The sequence below is a fragment of the Pelobates fuscus genome, chromosome 7 (assembly GCF_036172605.1).
Source record: "Pelobates fuscus isolate aPelFus1 chromosome 7, aPelFus1.pri, whole genome shotgun sequence".
Lineage (NCBI taxonomy): Eukaryota > Metazoa > Chordata > Amphibia > Anura > Pelobatidae > Pelobates > Pelobates fuscus.
In genome coordinates, this window is record NC_086323.1 from 4,302,456 (window position 1) to 4,322,245 (window position 19,790).

Sequence of the window (19,790 nt, forward strand, 5' to 3'; positions counted from 1 at the left end):
ACTGTTTATTTACTATCACTGTATGTCAGAGGTATCTAATCCCCTATAACCTCACTGTTTATTTACTATCACTGTATGTCAGAGGTATCTAATACTCTAAAACCTCACTGTTTATTTACTATCACTGTATGTCAGAGGTATCTAATCCTCTATAACCTCACTGTTTATTTACTATCACTGTATGTCAGAGGTATCTAATCCCCTATAACCTCACTGTTTATTTACTATCACTGTATGTCAGAGGTATCTAATCCCCTATAACCTCACTGTTTATTTACTATCACTGTATGTCAGAGGTATCTAATCCCCTATAACCTCACTGTTTATTTACTATCACTGTATGTCAGAGGTATCTAATCCCCTATAACCTCACTGTTTATTTACTATCACTGTATGTCAGAGGTATCTAATCCCCTATAACCTCACTGTTTATTTACTATCACTGTATGTCAGAGGTATCTAATCCTCTATAACCTCACTGTTTATTTACTATCACTGTATGTCAGAGGTATCTAATCCTCTATAACCTCACTGTTTATTTACTATCACTGTATGTCAGAGGTATCTAATCCCCTATAACCTCACTGTTTATTTACTATCACTGTATGTCAGAGGTATCTAATCCCCTATAACCTCACTGTTTATTTACTATCACTGTATGTCAGAGGTATCTAATCCCCTATAACCTCACTGTTTATTTACTATCACTGTATGTCAGAGGTATCTAATCCCCTATAACCTCACTGTTTATTTACTATCACTGTATGTCAGAGGTATCTAATCCCCTATAACCTCACTGTTTATTTACTATCACTGTATGTCAGAGGTATCTAATCCCCTATAACCTCACTGTTTATTTACTATCACTGTATGTCAGAGGTATCTAATCCTCTAACCTCACTGTTTATTTACTATCACTGTATGTCAGAGGTATCTAATCCTCTATAACCTCACTGTTTATTTACTATCACTGTATGTCAGAGGTATCTAATACTCTAAAACCTCACTGTTTATTTACTATCACTGTATGTCAGAGGTATCTAATCCTCTATAACCTCACTGTTTATTTACTATCACTGTATGTAAGTTGTATCTAATCCCCTATAACCTCACTTTTTATTTACTATCACTGTATGTCAGAGGTATCTAATCCCCTATAACCTCACTGTTTATTTACTATCACTGTATGTCAGAGGTATCTAATCCCCTATAACCTCACTGTTTATTTACTATCACTGTATGTCAGAGGTATCTAATCCCCTATAACCTCACTGTTTATTTACTATCACTGTATGTCAGAGGTATCTAATCCCCTATAACCTCACTGTTTATTTACTATCACTGTATGTCAGAGGTATCTAATCCTCTATAACCTCACTGTTTATTTACTATCACTGTATGTCAGAGGTATCTAATCCCCTATAACCTCACTGTTTATTTACTACCACTGTATGTCAGAGGTATCTAATCCCCTATAACCTCACTATTTATTTACTATCACTGTATGTCAGAGGTATCTAATCCCCTATAACCTCACTGTTTATTTACTATCACTGTATGTCAGAGGTATCTAATCCCCTATAACCTCACTGTTTATTTACTATCACTGTATGTCAGAGGTATCTAATCCTCTATAACCTCACTGTTTATTTACTATCACTGTATGTCAGAGGTATCTAATCCCCTATAACCTCACTGTTTATTTACTATCACTGTACGTCAGAGGTATCTAATCCCCTATAACCTCACTGTTTATTTACTATCACTGTACGTCAGAGGTATCTAATCCCCTATAACCTCACTGTTTATTTACTATCACTGTACGTCAGAGGTATCTAATCCTCTATAACCTCACTGTTTATTTACTATCACTGTATGTCAGAGGTATCTAATCCTCTATAACCTCACTGTTTATTTACTATCACTGTATGTCAGAGGTATCTAATCCCCTATAACCTCACTGTTTATTTACTATCACTGTACGTCAGAGGTATCTAATCCCCTATAACCTCACTGTTTATTTACTATCACTGTATGTCAGAGGTATCTAATCCCCTATAACCTCACTGTTTATTTACTATCACTGCATGTCAGAGGTATCTAATCCCCTATAACCTCACTGTTTATTTACTATCACTGTATGTCAGAGGTATCTAATCCCCTATAACCTCACTGTTTATTTACTATCACTGTATGTCAGAGGTATCTAATCCTCTATAACCTCACTGTTTATTTACTATCACGCTACGCCAGAGGTATCTAATCCCCTATAACCTCACTGTTTATTTACTATCACGCTACGCCAGAGGTATCTAATCCCCTATAACCTCACTGTTTATTTACTATCACTGTATGTCAGAGGTATCTAATCCCCTATAACCTCACTGTTTATTTACTATCACTGTATGTCAGAGGTATCTAATCCCCTATAACCTCACTGTTTATTTACTATCACTCTACGCCAGAGGTATCTAATCCCCTATAACCTCACTGTTTATTTAATATCACTCTACGTCAGAGGTATCTAATCCCCTATAACCTCACTGTTTATTTACTATCACTGTATGTCAGAGGTATCTAATCCTCTATAACCTCACTGTTTATTTACTATCACTGTATGTCAGAGGTATCTAATCCTCTATAACCTCACTGTTTATTTACTATCACTCTACGCCAGAGGTATCTAATCCCCTATAACCTCACTGTTTATTTAATATCACTCTACGTCAGAGGTATCTAATCCCCTATAACCTCACTGTTTATTTACTATCACTGTATGTCAGAGGTATCTAATCCTCTATAACCTCACTGTTTATTTACTATCACTGTATGTCAGAGGTATATAATCCCCTATAACCTCACTGTTTATTTACTATCACTGTATGTCAGAGGTAGCTAATCCTCTATAACCTCACTGTTTATTTACTATCACTGTATGTCAGAGGTATCTAATCCCCTATAACCTCACTGTTTATTTACTATCACTGTATGTCAGAGGTATCTAATACTCTAAAACCTCACTGTTTATTTACTATCACTGTATGTCAGAGGTATCTAATCCTCTATAACCTCACTGTTTATTTACTATCACTGTATGTCAGAGGTATCTAATCCCCTATAACCTCACTGTTTATTTACTATCACTGTATGTCAGAGGTATCTAATCCCCTATAACCTCACTGTTTATTTACTATCACTGTATGTCAGAGGTATCTAATCCCCTATAACCTCACTGTTTATTTACTATCACTGTATGTCAGAGGTATCTAATCCCCTATAACCTCACTGTTTATTTACTATCACTGTATGTCAGAGGTATCTAATCCCCTATAACCTCACTGTTTATTTACTATCACTGTATGTCAGAGGTATCTAATCCTCTATAACCTCACTGTTTATTTACTATCACTGTATGTCAGAGGTATCTAATCCTCTATAACCTCACTGTTTATTTACTATCACTGTATGTCAGAGGTATCTAATCCCCTATAACCTCACTGTTTATTTACTATCACTGTATGTCAGAGGTATCTAATCCCCTATAACCTCACTGTTTATTTACTATCACTGTATGTCAGAGGTATCTAATCCCCTATAACCTCACTGTTTATTTACTATCACTGTATGTCAGAGGTATCTAATCCCCTATAACCTCACTGTTTATTTACTATCACTGTATGTCAGAGGTATCTAATCCCCTATAACCTCACTGTTTATTTACTATCACTGTATGTCAGAGGTATCTAATCCCCTATAACCTCACTGTTTATTTACTATCACTGTATGTCAGAGGTATCTAATCCTCTATAACCTCACTGTTTATTTACTATCACTGTATGTCAGAGGTATCTAATCCTCTATAACCTCACTGTTTATTTACTATCACTGTATGTCAGAGGTATCTAATCCCCTATAACCTCACTGTTTATTTACTATCACTGTATGTCAGAGGTATCTAATCCCCTATAACCTCACTGTTTATTTACTATCACTGTATGTCAGAGGTATCTAATCCCCTATAACCTCACTGTTTATTTACTATCACTGTATGTCAGAGGTATCTAATCCCCTATAACCTCACTGTTTATTTACTATCACTGTATGTCAGAGGTATCTAATCCCCTATAACCTCACTGTTTATTTACTATCACTGTATGTCAGAGGTATCTAATCCCCTATAACCTCACTGTTTATTTACTATCACTGTATGTCAGAGGTATCTAATCCTCTATAACCTCACTGTTTATTTACTATCACTGTATGTCAGAGGTATCTAATCCTCTATAACCTCACTGTTTATTTACTATCACTGTATGTCAGAGGTATCTAATACTCTAAAACCTCACTGTTTATTTACTATCACTGTATGTCAGAGGTATCTAATCCTCTATAACCTCACTGTTTATTTACTATCACTGTATGTCAGAGGTATCTAATCCCCTATAACCTCACTGTTTATTTACTATCACTGTATGTCAGAGGTATCTAATCCCCTATAACCTCACTGTTTATTTACTATCACTGTATGTCAGAGGTATCTAATCCCCTATAACCTCACTGTTTATTTACTATCACTGTATGTCAGAGGTATCTAATCCCCTATAACCTCACTGTTTATTTACTATCACTGTATGTCAGAGGTATCTAATCCCCTATAACCTCACTGTTTATTTACTATCACTGTATGTCAGAGGTATCTAATCCTCTATAACCTCACTGTTTATTTACTATCACTGTATGTCAGAGGTATCTAATCCCCTATAACCTCACTGTTTATTTACTACCACTGTATGTCAGAGGTATCTAATCCCCTATAACCTCACTATTTATTTACTATCACTGTATGTCAGAGGTATCTAATCCCCTATAACCTCACTGTTTATTTACTATCACTGTATGTCAGAGGTATCTAATCCCCTATAACCTCACTGTTTATTTACTATCACTGTATGTCAGAGGTATCTAATCCTCTATAACCTCACTGTTTATTTACTATCACTGTATGTCAGAGGTATCTAATCCCCTATAACCTCACTGTTTATTTACTATCACTGTATGTCAGAGGTATCTAATCCCCTATAACCTCACTGTTTATTTACTATCACTGTACGTCAGAGGTATCTAATCCCCTATAACCTCACTGTTTATTTACTATCACTGTACGTCAGAGGTATCTAATCCTCTATAACCTCACTGTTTATTTACTATCACTGTATGTCAGAGGTATCTAATCCTCTATAACCTCACTGTTTATTTACTATCACTGTATGTCAGAGGTATCTAATCCCCTATAACCTCACTGTTTATTTACTATCACTGTACGTCAGAGGTATCTAATCCCCTATAACCTCACTGTTTATTTACTATCACTGTATGTCAGAGGTATCTAATCCCCTATAACCTCACTGTTTATTTACTATCACTGCATGTCAGAGGTATCTAATCCCCTATAACCTCACTGTTTATTTACTATCACTGTATGTCAGAGGTATCTAATCCCCTATAACCTCACTGTTTATTTACTATCACTGTATGTCAGAGGTATCTAATCCTCTATAACCTCACTGTTTATTTACTATCACGCTACGCCAGAGGTATCTAATCCCCTATAACCTCACTGTTTATTTACTATCACGCTACGCCAGAGGTATCTAATCCCCTATAACCTCACTGTTTATTTACTATCACTGTATGTCAGAGGTATCTAATCCCCTATAACCTCACTGTTTATTTACTATCACTGTATGTCAGAGGTATCTAATCCCCTATAACCTCACTGTTTATTTACTATCACTCTACGCCAGAGGTATCTAATCCCCTATAACCTCACTGTTTATTTAATATCACTCTACGTCAGAGGTATCTAATACCCTATAACCTCACTGTTTATTTACTATCACTGTATGTCAGAGGTATCTAATCCTCTATAACCTCACTGTTTATTTACTATCACTGTATGTCAGAGGTATCTAATCCTCTATAACCTCACTGTTTATTTACTATCACTCTACGCCAGAGGTATCTAATCCCCTATAACCTCACTGTTTATTTAATATCACTCTACGTCAGAGGTATCTAATCCCCTATAACCTCACTGTTTATTTACTATCACTGTATGTCAGAGGTATCTAATCCTCTATAACCTCACTGTTTATTTACTATCACTGTATGTCAGAGGTATATAATCCCCTATAACCTCACTGTTTATTTACTATCACTGTATGTCAGAGGTAGCTAATCCTCTATAACCTCACTGTTTATTTACTATCACTGTATGTCAGAGGTATCTAATCCCCTATAACCTCACTGTTTATTTACTATCACTGTATGTCAGAGGTATCTAATACTCTAAAACCTCACTGTTTATTTACTATCACTGTATGTCAGAGGTATCTAATCCTCTATAACCTCACTGTTTATTTACTATCACTGTATGTCAGAGGTATCTAATCCCCTATAACCTCACTGTTTATTTACTATCACTGTATGTCAGAGGTATCTAATCCCCTATAACCTCACTGTTTATTTACTATCACTGTATGTCAGAGGTATCTAATCCCCTATAACCTCACTGTTTATTTACTATCACTGTATGTCAGAGGTATCTAATCCCCTATAACCTCACTGTTTATTTACTATCACTGTATGTCAGAGGTATCTAATCCCCTATAACCTCACTGTTTATTTACTATCACTGTATGTCAGAGGTATCTAATCCTCTATAACCTCACTGTTTATTTACTATCACTGTATGTCAGAGGTATCTAATCCTCTATAACCTCACTGTTTATTTACTATCACTGTATGTCAGAGGTATCTAATCCCCTATAACCTCACTGTTTATTTACTATCACTGTATGTCAGAGGTATCTAATCCCCTATAACCTCACTGTTTATTTACTATCACTGTATGTCAGAGGTATCTAATCCCCTATAACCTCACTGTTTATTTACTATCACTGTATGTCAGAGGTATCTAATCCCCTATAACCTCACTGTTTATTTACTATCACTGTATGTCAGAGGTATCTAATCCCCTATAACCTCACTGTTTATTTACTATCACTGTATGTCAGAGGTATCTAATCCCCTATAACCTCACTGTTTATTTACTATCACTGTATGTCAGAGGTATCTAATCCTCTATAACCTCACTGTTTATTTACTATCACTGTATGTCAGAGGTATCTAATCCTCTATAACCTCACTGTTTATTTACTATCACTGTATGTCAGAGGTATCTAATACTCTAAAACCTCACTGTTTATTTACTATCACTGTATGTCAGAGGTATCTAATCCTCTATAACCTCACTGTTTATTTACTATCACTGTATGTCAGAGGTATCTAATCCCCTATAACCTCACTGTTTATTTACTATCACTGTATGTCAGAGGTATCTAATCCCCTATAACCTCACTGTTTATTTACTATCACTGTATGTCAGAGGTATCTAATCCCCTATAACCTCACTGTTTATTTACTATCACTGTATGTCAGAGGTATCTAATCCCCTATAACCTCACTGTTTATTTACTATCACTGTATGTCAGAGGTATCTAATCCTCTATAACCTCACTGTTTATTTACTATCACTGTATGTCAGAGGTATCTAATCCCCTATAACCTCACTGTTTATTTACTACCACTGTATGTCAGAGGTATCTAATCCCCTATAACCTCAATATTTATTTACTATCACTGTATGTCAGAGGTATCTAATCCCCTATAACCTCACTGTTTATTTACTATCACTGTATGTCAGAGGTATCTAATCCCCTATAACCTCACTGTTTATTTACTATCACTGTATGTCAGAGGTATCTAATCCTCTATAACCTCACTGTTTATTTACTATCACTGTATGTCAGAGGTATCTAATCCCCTATAACCTCACTGTTTATTTACTATCACTGTATGTCAGAGGTATCTAATCCCCTATAACCTCACTGTTTATTTACTATCACTGTACGTCAGAGGTATCTAATCCCCTATAACCTCACTGTTTATTTACTATCACTGTACGTCAGAGGTATCTAATCCTCTATAACCTCACTGTTTATTTACTATCACTGTATGTCAGAGGTATCTAATCCTCTATAACCTCACTGTTTATTTACTATCACTGTATGTCAGAGGTATCTAATCCCCTATAACCTCACTGTTTATTTACTATCACTGTACGTCAGAGGTATCTAATCCCCTATAACCTCACTGTTTATTTACTATCACTGTATGTCAGAGGTATCTAATCCCCTATAACCTCACTGTTTATTTACTATCACTGCATGTCAGAGGTATCTAATCCCCTATAACCTCACTGTTTATTTACTATCACTGTATGTCAGAGGTATCTAATCCCCTATAACCTCACTGTTTATTTACTATCACTGTATGTCAGAGGTATCTAATCCTCTATAACCTCACTGTTTATTTACTATCACGCTACGCCAGAGGTATCTAATCCCCTATAACCTCACTGTTTATTTACTATCACGCTACGCCAGAGGTATCTAATCCCCTATAACCTCACTGTTTATTTACTATCACTGTATGTCAGAGGTATCTAATCCCCTATAACCTCACTGTTTATTTACTATCACTGTATGTCAGAGGTATCTAATCCCCTATAACCTCACTGTTTATTTACTATCACTCTACGCCAGAGGTATCTAATCCCCTATAACCTCACTGTTTATTTAATATCACTCTACGTCAGAGGTATCTAATCCCCTATAACCTCACTGTTTATTTACTATCACTGTATGTCAGAGGTATCTAATCCTCTATAACCTCACTGTTTATTTACTATCACTGTATGTCAGAGGTATCTAATCCTCTATAACCTCACTGTTTATTTACTATCACTCTACGCCAGAGGTATCTAATCCCCTATAACCTCACTGTTTATTTAATATCACTCTACGTCAGAGGTATCTAATCCCCTATAACCTCACTGTTTATTTACTATCACTGTATGTCAGAGGTATCTAATCCTCTATAACCTCACTGTTTATTTACTATCACTGTATGTCAGAGGTATATAATCCCCTATAACCTCACTGTTTATTTACTATCACTGTATGTCAGAGGTAGCTAATCCTCTATAACCTCACTGTTTATTTACTATCACTGTATGTCAGAGGTATCTAATCCCCTATAACCTCACTGTTTATTTACTATCACTGTATGTCAGAGGTATCTAATACTCTAAAACCTCACTGTTTATTTACTATCACTGTATGTCAGAGGTATCTAATCCTCTATAACCTCACTGTTTATTTACTATCACTGTATGTCAGAGGTATCTAATCCCCTATAACCTCACTGTTTATTTACTATCACTGTATGTCAGAGGTATCTAATCCCCTATAACCTCACTGTTTATTTACTATCACTGTATGTCAGAGGTATCTAATCCCCTATAACCTCACTGTTTATTTACTATCACTGTATGTCAGAGGTATCTAATCCTCTATAACCTCACTGTTTATTTACTATCACTGTATGTCAGAGGTATCTAATCCTCTATAACCTCACTGTTTATTTACTATCACTGTATGTCAGAGGTATCTAATACTCTAAAACCTCACTGTTTATTTACTATCACTGTATGTCAGAGGTATCTAATCCTCTATAACCTCACTGTTTATTTACTATCACTGTATGTCAGAGGTATCTAATCCCCTATAACCTCACTGTTTATTTACTATCACTGTATGTCAGAGGTATCTAATCCCCTATAACCTCACTGTTTATTTACTATCACTGTATGTCAGAGGTATCTAATCCCCTATAACCTCACTGTTTATTTACTATCACTGTATGTCAGAGGTATCTAATCCCCTATAACCTCACTGTTTATTTACTATCACTGTATGTCAGAGGTATCTAATCCTCTATAACCTCACTGTTTATTTACTATCACTGTATGTCAGAGGTATCTAATCCCCTATAACCTCACTGTTTATTTACTACCACTGTATGTCAGAGGTATCTAATCCCCTATAACCTCAATATTTATTTACTATCACTGTATGTCAGAGGTATCTAATCCCCTATAACCTCACTGTTTATTTACTATCACTGTATGTCAGAGGTATCTAATCCCCTATAACCTCACTGTTTATTTACTATCACTGTATGTCAGAGGTATCTAATCCTCTATAACCTCACTGTTTATTTACTATCACTGTATGTCAGAGGTATCTAATCCCCTATAACCTCACTGTTTATTTACTATCACTGTATGTCAGAGGTATCTAATCCCCTATAACCTCACTGTTTATTTACTATCACTGTACGTCAGAGGTATCTAATCCCCTTGTGGCGAAACCAGCTTCGCCACTGTGAACTGGAGAGGCCTGGCTGCTAGCCTCCTGCCCTGCGACTACGGCCCATGGACATATTGCTCTATAAACACTATATTTGGGCATGTAATAATTTATATTGCTGCTACTGGCCCTTTAAAATCAGCGATGGACATATTGGGACTTTTGGGACTAATGTCCCTTTAAGACTTTGTAACATATCACAGTAATACTGTCTTAAATATTATATAGGTATTTATGTGTTCAGTTAAACTGGGGATATGTAGAAATGTGTGTTTTATGTGTTAAATGTATCAGTATGTAATTTTATGTCTTTTACTGTCTTTTTGCAACCATGTGGTTAATGGAGTCTGACTCTAGTCCTAGATAATTGAATTACTTCTCCAATTATCTCCAGGGCAGAAGGGAGGAAGCCGGGATGCATTGTGGGGGATGTTTTACTTCTGTTTGAGCCAGATTGTGCCATGCTGCAAGCCCAGGCCCAAAAGATACTTTTAGTAACTTTTAAACCCCTGGTCGGATTCATGCCATTTTTTAATATGTTGTTCCCCTGAATGGATTGATTGTGGATATGTATTTTTATGTGAATGTGATGTATGGTTTTAAAGTTATGAAAGTTGTGTAAAAGTATATTTTACTCTGTATGCATAATGGGATTATGTGTCACACTAAGGGGAGGGGATGTGTGGGAGGTAACATCTATGTCATTGGTTCTTTTATGCCTCCCCCTGGGTGTGGCCTGTATGTGTGAGTAGGAAATAAAAGCCAGACTGGGTGTCCCAGTCTAGAGTCTTGCTTAACCCTCAAAGCGATGTGTCGTCTCGGTCTTTGGGGGAATGGGATTGTATGCTGACTGCCAAGAGTGTAAGCCGATGTCTGCTTTTCTTGTTCAGCTGTTCCAGTGTTCGTGTGGTTCCAGTCGGGAGAATGGTGTTTGCAGTAGCTGCCTGTGCATCTGTAAAGGGGATTATCGCCTAAACTGGGTTTTATCCTCTTGTAAGTGAAACGGTCCGTTACACCCCTATAACCTCACTGTTTATTTACTATCACTGTACGTCAGAGGTATCTAATCCTCTATAACCTCACTGTTTATTTACTATCACTGTATGTCAGAGGTATCTAATCCTCTATAACCTCACTGTTTATTTACTATCACTGTATGTCAGAGGTATCTAATCCCCTATAACCTCACTGTTTATTTACTATCACTGTACGTCAGAGGTATCTAATCCCCTATAACCTCACTGTTTATTTACTATCACTGTATGTCAGAGGTATCTAATCCCCTATAACCTCACTGTTTATTTACTATCACTGCATGTCAGAGGTATCTAATCCCCTATAACCTCACTGTTTATTTACTATCACTGTATGTCAGAGGTATCTAATCCCCTATAACCTCACTGTTTATTTACTATCACTGTATGTCAGAGGTATCTAATCCTCTATAACCTCACTGTTTATTTACTATCACGCTACGCCAGAGGTATCTAATCCCCTATAACCTCACTGTTTATTTACTATCACGCTACGCCAGAGGTATCTAATCCCCTATAACCTCACTGTTTATTTACTATCACTGTATGTCAGAGGTATCTAATCCCCTATAACCTCACTGTTTATTTACTATCACTGTATGTCAGAGGTATCTAATCCCCTATAACCTCACTGTTTATTTACTATCACTCTACGCCAGAGGTATCTAATCCCCTATAACCTCACTGTTTATTTAATATCACTCTACGTCAGAGGTATCTAATCCCCTATAACCTCACTGTTTATTTACTATCACTGTATGTCAGAGGTATCTAATCCTCTATAACCTCACTGTTTATTTACTATCACTGTATGTCAGAGGTATCTAATCCTCTATAACCTCACTGTTTATTTACTATCACTCTACGCCAGAGGTATCTAATCCCCTATAACCTCACTGTTTATTTACTATCACTGTACGTCAGAGGTATCTAATCCCCTATAACCTCACTGTTTATTTACTATCACTGTATGTCAGAGGTATCTAATCCCCTATAACCTCACTGTTTATTTACTATCACTGCATGTCAGAGGTATCTAATCCCCTATAACCTCACTGTTTATTTACTATCACTGTATGTCAGAGGTATCTAATCCCCTATAACCTCACTGTTTATTTACTATCACTGTATGTCAGAGGTATCTAATCCTCTATAACCTCACTGTTTATTTACTATCACGCTACGCCAGAGGTATCTAATCCCCTATAACCTCACTGTTTATTTACTATCACGCTACGCCAGAGGTATCTAATCCCCTATAACCTCACTGTTTATTTACTATCACTGTATGTCAGAGGTATCTAATCCCCTATAACCTCACTGTTTATTTACTATCACTGTATGTCAGAGGTATCTAATCCCCTATAACCTCACTGTTTATTTACTATCACTCTACGCCAGAGGTATCTAATCCCCTATAACCTCACTGTTTATTTAATATCACTCTACGTCAGAGGTATCTAATCCCCTATAACCTCACTGTTTATTTACTATCACTGTATGTCAGAGGTATCTAATCCTCTATAACCTCACTGTTTATTTACTATCACTGTATGTCAGAGGTATCTAATCCTCTATAACCTCACTGTTTATTTACTATCACTCTACGCCAGAGGTATCTAATCCCCTATAACCTCACTGTTTATTTAATATCACTCTACGTCAGAGGTATCTAATCCCCTATAACCTCACTGTTTATTTACTATCACTGTATGTCAGAGGTATCTAATCCTCTATAACCTCACTGTTTATTTACTATCACTGTATGTCAGAGGTATATAATCCCCTATAACCTCACTGTTTATTTACTATCACTGTATGTCAGAGGTAGCTAATCCTCTATAACCTCACTGTTTATTTACTATCACTGTATGTCAGAGGTATCTAATCCCCTATAACCTCACTGTTTATTTACTATCACTGTATGTCAGAGGTATCTAATACTCTAAAACCTCACTGTTTATTTACTATCACTGTATGTCAGAGGTATCTAATCCTCTATAACCTCACTGTTTATTTACTATCACTGTATGTCAGAGGTATCTAATCCCCTATAACCTCACTGTTTATTTACTATCACTGTATGTCAGAGGTATCTAATCCCCTATAACCTCACTGTTTATTTACTATCACTGTATGTCAGAGGTATCTAATCCCTTATAACCTCACTGTTTATTTACTATCACTGTATGTCAGAGGTATCTAATCCCCTATAACCTCACTGTTTATTTACTATCACTGTATGTCAGAGGTATCTAATCCCCTATAACCTCACTGTTTATTTACTATCACTGTATGTCAGAGGTATCTAATCCCCTATAACCTCACTGTTTATTTACTATCACTGTATGTCAGAGGTATCTAATCCTCTATAACCTCACTGTTTATTTACTATCACTGTATGTCAGAGGTATCTAATCCTCTATAACCTCACTGTTTATTTACTATCACTGTATGTCAGAGGTATCTAATACTCTAAAACCTCACTGTTTATTTACTATCACTGTATGTCAGAGGTATCTAATCCTCTATAACCTCACTGTTTATTTACTATCACTGTATGTCAGAGGTATCTAATCCCCTATAACCTCACTGTTTATTTACTATCACTGTATGTCAGAGGTATCTAATCCCCTATAACCTCACTGTTTATTTACTATCACTGTATGTCAGAGGTATCTAATCCCCTATAACCTCACTGTTTATTTACTATCACTGTATGTCAGAGGTATCTAATCCCCTATAACCTCACTGTTTATTTACTATCACTGTATGTCAGAGGTATCTAATCCTCTATAACCTCACTGTTTATTTACTATCACTGTATGTCAGAGGTATCTAATCCCCTATAACCTCACTGTTTATTTACTACCACTGTATGTCAGAGGTATCTAATCCCCTATAACCTCACTATTTATTTACTATCACTGTATGTCAGAGGTATCTAATCCCCTATAACCTCACTGTTTATTTACTATCACTGTATGTCAGAGGTATCTAATCCCCTATAACCTCACTGTTTATTTACTATCACTGTATGTCAGAGGTATCTAATCCTCTATAACCTCACTGTTTATTTACTATCACTGTATGTCAGAGGTATCTAATCCCCTATAACCTCACTGTTTATTTAATATCACTCTACGTCAGAGGTATCTAATCCCCTATAACCTCACTGTTTATTTACTATCACTGTATGTCAGAGGTATCTAATCCTCTATAACCTCACTGTTTATTTACTATCACTGTATGTCAGAGGTATATAATCCCCTATAACCTCACTGTTTATTTACTATCACTGTATGTCAGAGGTAGCTAATCCTCTATAACCTCACTGTTTATTTACTATCACTGTATGTCAGAGGTATCTAATCCCCTATAACCTCACTGTTTATTTACTATCACTGTATGTCAGAGGTATCTAATACTCTAAAACCTCACTGTTTATTTACTATCACTGTATGTCAGAGGTATCTAATCCTCTATAACCTCACTGTTTATTTACTATCACTGTATGTCAGAGGTATCTAATCCCCTATAACCTCACTGTTTATTTACTATCACTGTATGTCAGAGGTATCTAATCCCCTATAACCTCACTGTTTATTTACTATCACTGTATGTCAGAGGTATCTAATCCCCTATAACCTCACTGTTTATTTACTATCACTGTATGTCAGAGGTATCTAATCCCCTATAACCTCACTGTTTATTTACTATCACTGTACGTCAGAGGTATCTAATCCCCTATAACCTCACTGTTTATTTACTATCACTGTATGTCAGAGGTATCTAATCCCCTATAACCTCACTGTTTATTTACTATCACTGCATGTCAGAGGTATCTAATCCCCTATAACCTCACTGTTTATTTACTATCACTGTATGTCAGAGGTATCTAATCCCCTATAACCTCACTGTTTATTTACTATCACTGTATGTCAGAGGTATCTAATCCTCTATAACCTCACTGTTTATTTACTATCACGCTACGCCAGAGGTATCTAATCCCCTATAACCTCACTGTTTATTTACTATCACGCTACGCCAGAGGTATCTAATCCCCTATAACCTCACTGTTTATTTACTATCACTGTATGTCAGAGGTATCTAATCCCCTATAACCTCACTGTTTATTTACTATCACTGTATGTCAGAGGTATCTAATCCCCTATAACCTCACTGTTTATTTACTATCACTCTACGCCAGAGGTATCTAATCCCCTATAACCTCACTGTTTATTTAATATCACTCTACGTCAGAGGTATCTAATCCCCTATAACCTCACTGTTTATTTACTATCACTGTATGTCAGAGGTATCTAATCCTCTATAACCTCACTGTTTATTTACTATCACTGTATGTCAGAGGTATCTAATCCTCTATAACCTCACTGTTTATTTACTATCACTCTACGCCAGAGGTATCTAATCCCCTATAACCTCACTGTTTATTTAATATCACTCTACGTCAGAGGTATCTAATCCCCTATAACCTCACTGTTTATTTACTATCACTGTATGTCAGAGGTATCTAATCCTCTATAACCTCACTGTTTATTTACTATCACTGTATGTCAGAGGTATATAATCCCCTATAACCTCACTGTTTATTTACTATCACTGTATGTCAGAGGTAGCTAATCCTCTATAACCTCACTGTTTATTTACTATCACTGTATGTCAGAGGTATCTAATCCCCTATAACCTCACTGTTTATTTACTATCACTGTATGTCAGAGGTATCTAATACTCTAAAACCTCACTGTTTATTTACTATCACTGTATGTCAGAGGTATCTAATCCTCTATAACCTCACTGTTTATTTACTATCACTGTATGTCAGAGGTATCTAATCCCCTATAACCTCACTGTTTATTTACTATCACTGTATGTCAGAGGTATCTAATCCCCTATAACCTCACTGTTTATTTACTATCACTGTATGTCAGAGGTATCTAATCCCCTATAACCTCACTGTTTATTTACTATCACTGTATGTCAGAGGTATCTAATCCCCTATAACCTCACTGTTTATTTACTATCACTGTATGTCAGAGGTATCTAATCCCCTATAACCTCACTGTTTATTTACTATCACTGTATGTCAGAGGTATCTAATCCTCTATAACCTCACTGTTTATTTACTATCACTGTATGTCAGAGGTATCTAATCCTCTATAACCTCACTGTTTATTTACTATCACTGTATGTCAGAGGTATCTAATCTCCTATAACCTCACTGTTTATTTACTATCACTGTATGTCAGAGGTATCTAATCCCCTATAACCTCACTGTTTATTTACTATCACTGTATGTCAGAGGTATCTAATCCCCTATAACCTCACTGTTTATTTACTATCACTGTATGTCAGAGGTATCTAATCCCCTATAACCTCACTGTTTATTTACTATCACTGTATGTCAGAGGTATCTAATCCCCTATAACCTCACTGTTTATTTACTATCACTGTATGTCAGAGGTATCTAATCCCCTATAACCTCACTGTTTATTTACTATCACTGTATGTCAGAGGTATCTAATCCTCTATAACCTCACTGTTTATTTACTATCACTGTATGTCAGAGGTATCTAATCCTCTATAACCTCACTGTTTATTTACTATCACTGTATGTCAGAGGTATCTAATACTCTAAAACCTCACTGTTTATTTACTATCACTGTATGTCAGAGGTATCTAATCCTCTATAACCTCACTGTTTATTTACTATCACTGTATGTCAGAGGTATCTAATCCCCTATAACCTCACTGTTTATTTACTATCACTGTATGTCAGAGGTATCTAATCCCCTATAACCTCACTGTTTATTTACTATCACTGTATGTCAGAGGTATCTAATCCCCTATAACCTCACTGTTTATTTACTATCACTGTATGTCAGAGGTATCTAATCCCCTATAACCTCACTGTTTATTTACTATCACTGTATGTCAGAGGTATCTAATCCCCTATAACCTCACTGTTTATTTACTATCACTGTATGTCAGAGTTATCTAATCCTCTATAACCTCACTGTTTATTTACTATCACTGTATGTCAGAGGTATCTAATCCCCTATAACCTCACTGTTTATTTACTACCACTGTATGTCAGAGGTATCTAATCCCCTATAACCTCACTATTTATTTACTATCACTGTATGTCAGAGGTATCTAATCCCCTATAACCTCACTGTTTATTTACTATCACTGTATGTCAGAGGTATCTAATCCCCTATAACCTCACTGTTTATTTACTATCACTGTATGTCAGAGGTATCTAATCCTCTATAACCTCACTGTTTATTTACTATCACTGTATGTCAGAGGTATCTAATCCCCTATAACCTCACTGTTTATTTACTATCACTGTATGTCAGAGGTATCTAATCCCCTATAACCTCACTGTTTATTTACTATCACTGTACGTCAGAGGTATCTAATCCCCTATAACCTCACTGTTTATTTACTATCACTGTACGTCAGAGGTATCTAATCCTCTATAACCTCACTGTTTATTTACTATCACTGTATGTCAGAGGTATCTAATCCTCTATAACCTCACTGTTTATTTACTATCACTGTATGTCAGAGGTATCTAATCCCCTATAACCTCACTGTTTATTTACTATCACTGTACGTCAGAGGTATCTAATCCCCTATAACCTCACTGTTTATTTACTATCACTGTATGTCAGAGGTATCTAATCCCCTATAACCTCACTGTTTATTTACTATCACTGCATGTCAGAGGTATCTAATCCCCTATAACCTCACTGTTTATTTACTATCACTGTATGTCAGAGGTATCTAATCCCCTATAACCTCACTGTTTATTTACTATCACTGTATGTCAGAGGTATCTAATCCTCTATAACCTCACTGTTTATTTACTATCACGCTACGCCAGAGGTATCTAATCCCCTATAACCTCACTGTTTATTTACTATCACGCTACGCCAGAGGTATCTAATCCCCTATAACCTCACTGTTTATTTACTATCACTGTATGTCAGAGGTATCTAATCCCCTATAACCTCACTGTTTATTTACTATCACTGTATGTCAGAGGTATCTAATCCCCTATAACCTCACTGTTTATTTACTATCTGTCAGGATCGGGACAGGGATCCAACACGCAGAGTACAAAGAGTGGAAAGGTACGTATACCGGGCCTTAGAATGGCCGGACTAACGTACCGAGAGTAAAGAATAGTCAGAGACAAGCCGAGGTCGAGGGAACGAGAAGACAGATAAGCGAGAGACAAGCCGGGTCAAGGGATAACAGAGAAACAGGGTAGTACAACGAGCCGAGACAAAACCAAAAGAGCAAACTAGAATACCAGAGCACTGAGTGACTAGACAAGCTAGAACCACGACAGGGCAATGAGCTGAAGTAAGGAGTAAGCTTAAATACCCTGGTTCTGGATGGAAATCACGCCTCTGAAAAGTACCGATTGGATATCGGACACTTGAGTGACAGATAGCTCGTGCTAGCGTCATGACGTCACGTATTGAGCGTCCTGCTAGAAAAGGACGTGGATTCCTCGCGGCCGGTGTTTAAGTGACTGGATGAACCGCGAGGAACGGAGAGGACAGCTCGCCTGGACGGATACACCACCAAGTCTCTACCTCCCTTAGAGGTAGAGGCCTCAGGTACCCTGACAGTACCCCCCCTCTCAGATACGCCCACCGGGCGGAATGAACCGGGGCGAGATGGGAAGCGAAGGTGAAATGCTCTGCGAAGGCGAGAAGCATGGACGTCCTCCTGAGGTACCCAACTCCTCTCCTCAGGACCATATCCCCTCCAGTTGACCAGATATTGCAATTTTCCCCTTGAAATTCTGGAGTCAATGATGGAGCTGACCTCGTACTCCTCCCGACCCTCCACCTGAACAGGACGAGGCGAGGAGACCTTAGAGGAGAATTTGTTGCAAATGAGAGGTTTCAACAAGGAGACATGAAAAGAGTTAGGAATGCGTAAGGCAGGTGGCAGAGCAAGGCGATACGCAACCGGATTGATACGAGTGAGAACCCTGTAAGGACCTATGTAACGAGGAGCAAATTTCATGGACGGAACTTTTAGGCGGATATTCTTAGTACTCAACCATACCCTATCCCCAGGAACAAAAACAGGAGCCGCTCTTCTATGTTTGTCCGCGTGTTTCTTGAACAGTGAGGAACTATGTAATAGAATTTGTCGAGTTTGATCCCATAATTTCTTCAGGTTGGCGACATGATCATCAACCGACGGTATCCCCTGAGAAGAGGAAACCGAAGGAAAAATCGAAGGATGAAAGCCATAGTTCATGAAGAAAGGGCTAGAGCGAGTTGAATCGCAAACAAGGTTATTGTGTGCGAACTCCGCCCAAGGAATCAGACCGACCCAATCGTCCTGGTGTTCGGAAACAAAGCAACGC